The sequence below is a fragment of the Salmo trutta genome, chromosome 4 (assembly GCF_901001165.1).
Source record: "Salmo trutta chromosome 4, fSalTru1.1, whole genome shotgun sequence".
Taxonomy (NCBI): domain Eukaryota; kingdom Metazoa; phylum Chordata; class Actinopteri; order Salmoniformes; family Salmonidae; genus Salmo; species Salmo trutta.
Genome location: NC_042960.1, coordinates 72,032,412 through 72,036,158, shown reverse-complemented (window position 1 = coordinate 72,036,158; position 3,747 = coordinate 72,032,412).

The window sequence follows — 3,747 nt, the reverse complement described above, 5'->3', positions numbered from 1 at the left end:
AGTACTACTGTGGGGAGTGTATAGTATAGTATTCCTGTGGGGAGTGTATTTTATAGTACTACTGTGAGGAGTGTATTTTATAGTACTACTGTGGGGAGTGTATTTTATAGTATTCCTGTGGGGAGTGTCTGGTATAGTACTACTGTGGGAGTGTATGGTATAGTACTACTGTGGGGAGTGTATGGTATAGTACTACTGTAGGGAGTGTATTTTATAGTACTATTGTAGAGAGTGTCTGGTATAGTATTACTGTGGGGAGTGTATTGTATAGTATTCCTGTGGGGAGTGTATAGTATAGTACTACTGTGGGGAGTGTATAGTATAGTACTACTGTAGGGAGTGTATTTTATAGTATTACTGTGGGGAGTGTATTTTATAGTACTACTGTGGGGAGTGTATTGTATAGTACTACTGTAGGGAGTGTATTGTAAAGTACTACTGTGGGGAGTGTATTTTATAGTACTACTGTGGGGAGTGTATTTTATAGTACTACTGTGGGGAGTGTATTTTATAGTATTACTGTGGTGAGTGTATTGTATAGTACTACTGTAGGGAGTGTATTTTATAGTATTACTGTGGGGAGTGTATTTTATAGTACTACTGTGGGGAGTGTATTTTATAGTATTACTGTGGTGAGTGTGTTGTATAGTACTACTGTGGGGAGTGTATGGTATAGTACTACTGTGGGGAGTGTATGGTATAGTATTACTGTGGGGAGTGTATGGTATAGTACTACTGTGGGGATTGTATTGTATAGTACTACTGTGGGGAGTGTATTGTATAGTACTACTGTGGGGAGTGTATGGTATAGTACTACTGTGGGGAGTGTATTTTATAATACTACTGTGGGGAGTGTATTTTATAGTATTACTGTGGTGAGTGTATTGTATAGTACTACTGTGGGGAGTGTATGGTATAGTACTACTGTGGGGAGTGTATGGTATAGTATTACTGTGGGGAGTGTATGGTATAGTACTACTGTGGGGAGTGTATTGTATAGTACTACTGTGGGGAGTGTATTGTATAGTACTACTGTGGGGAGTGTATGGTATAGTACTACTGTGGGGAGTGTATGGTATAGTACTACTGTGGGGAGTGTATTTTATAGTATTACTGTGGGGAGTGTATTTTATAGTACTACTGTGGGGAGTGCATGGTATAGTACTACTGTGGGGAGTGTATTTTATAGTACTACTCTGGGGAGTGTATGGTATAGTACTACTGTGGGGAGAGTATTGTATAGTACTACTGTGGGGAGTGTATGGTATAGTACTACTGTGGGGAGTGTATTTTATAGTACTTCTGTGGGGATTGTATGGTATAGTACTACTGTGGGGAGTGTATTTTATAGTACTACTGTGGGGAGTGTATTGTATAGTATTACTGTGGGGAGTGCATGTTATAGTACTACTGTGGGGAGTGTATGGTATAGTACTACTGTGGGGAGTGTATTTTATAGTATTACTGTGGGGAGTGTATGGTATTGTACTACTGTGGTGAGTGTATTGCTGAGTACTACTGTGGGGAGTGTATGGTATAGTACTACTGCGGTGAGTGTATTTTATAGGATTACTGTGGGGTGTGTATGGTATAGTACTACTGTGGGGAGTGTATGGTATAGTACTACTGTGGGGAGTGTTTTTTATAGTATTACTGTGGGGAGTGTATAGTATAGTACTACTGTGGGGAGTGTGTTGTATAGTACTACTGTTGGGAGTGTATAGTAGGGTACTACTGTGGGGAGTGTATGGTATAGTACTACTGTGGGGAGTGTATGGTATAGTATAACTGTGGGGGTTGTATTTTATAGTATTACTGTGGGGAGTGTATTTTATAGTACTACTGTGGGGAGTGTATTTTTTTGTACTACTGTGGGGAGTGTATTTTATAGTACTACTGTGGGGAGTGTATTTTATAGTATTACTGTGGGGAGTGTATTGTATAGTACTACTGTGGGGAGTGTATTGTATAGTACTACTGTGGGGAGTGTATTGTCTAGTACTGCTGTGGGGAGTGTATTTTATAGTATTACTGTGGGGAGTGTATTTTATAGTACTACTGTGGGGATTGTATGGTATAGTACTACTGTGGGGAGTGTATTTTATAGTACTACTGTGGGGAGTGTATTGTATAGTATTACTGTGGGGAGTGCATGGTATAGTACTACTGTGGGGAGTGTATTTTATAGTACTACTGTGGGGAGTGTATTGATTAGTACTACTGTGGGGAGTGTATTTTATAGTATTACTGTGGGGAGTGTATGGTATAGTACTACTGTGGTGAGTGTATTGCTTAGTACTACTGTGGGGTGTGTATGGTATAGTACTACTGTGGGGAGTGTATGGTATAGTACTACTGTGGGGAGTGTTTTTTATAGTATTACTGTGGGGAGTGTATAGTATAGTACTACTGTGGGGAGTGTGTGGTAAAGTACTACTGTTGGGAGTGTATGGTATAGTACTACTGTGGGGAGTGTATGGTATAGTACTACTGTGGGGACTGTATGGTATTATATTACTGTGGGGAGTGTATTTTCTAGTACTACTGTGGGGAGTGTATTTATAGTGTTACTGTGGGGAGTGTATTGTGTACTGTGGGGAGTGTATGGTATAGTACTACTGTAGGGAGTGTATTGTATAGTATTACTGTGGGGAGTGTATGGTATAGTACTACTGTGGGGAGTGTATTGTATAGTACTACTGTGGGGAGTGTATTGTATAGTACTACTGTGGGGAGTGTATTGTATAGTACTACTGTGGGGAGTGTATGGTATAGTACTACTGTGGGGAGTGTATTGTATAGTACTACTGTGGGGAGTGTATGGTATAGTACTACTGTGGGGAGTGTATTGTATAGTATTACTGTGGGGAGTGTATTTTATAGTACTACTGTGGGGAGTGTATTTTATAGTACTACTGTGGGGAGTGTATAGTATAGTATTCCTGTGGGGAGTGTATTTTATAGTACTACTGTGGGGAGTGTATTTTATAGTACTACTGTGGGGAGTGTATTTTATAGTATTACTGTGGGGAGTGTATGGTATAGTACTACTGTGGGGAGTGTATTGTATAGTACTACTGTGGGGAGTGTCTGGTATAGTACTACTGTGGGAGTGTATGGTATAGTACTACTGTGGGGAGTGTATGGTATAGTACTACTGTAGGGAGTGTATTTTATAGTACTATTGTAGAGAGTGTCTGGTATAGTATTACTGTGGGGAGTGTATTGTATAGTATTCCTGTGGGGAGTGTATAGTATAGTACTACTGTGGGGAGTGTATAGTATAGTACTACTGTAGGGAGTGTATTTTATAGTATTACTGTGGGGAGTGTATTTTATAGTACTACTGTGGGGAGTGTATTGTATAGTACTACTGTAGGGAGTGTATTGTAAAGTACTACTGTGGGGAGTGTATTTTATAGTACTACTGTAGGGAGTGTATTGTATAGTACTACTGTAGGGAGTGTATTTTATAGTACTACTGTAGGGAGTGTATGGTATAGTACTACTGTGGGGAGTGTATTGTATAGTACTACTGTGGGGAGTGTATGGTATAGTACTACTGTGGGGAGTGTATTGTATAGTATTACTGTGGGGAGTGTATTTTATAGTACTACTGTGGGGAGTGTATTTTATAGTACTACTGTGGGGAGTGTATAGTATAGTATTCCTGTGGGGAGTGTATTTTATAGTACTACTGTGAGGAGTGTATTTTATAGTACTACTGTGGGGAGTGTATTTTATAGT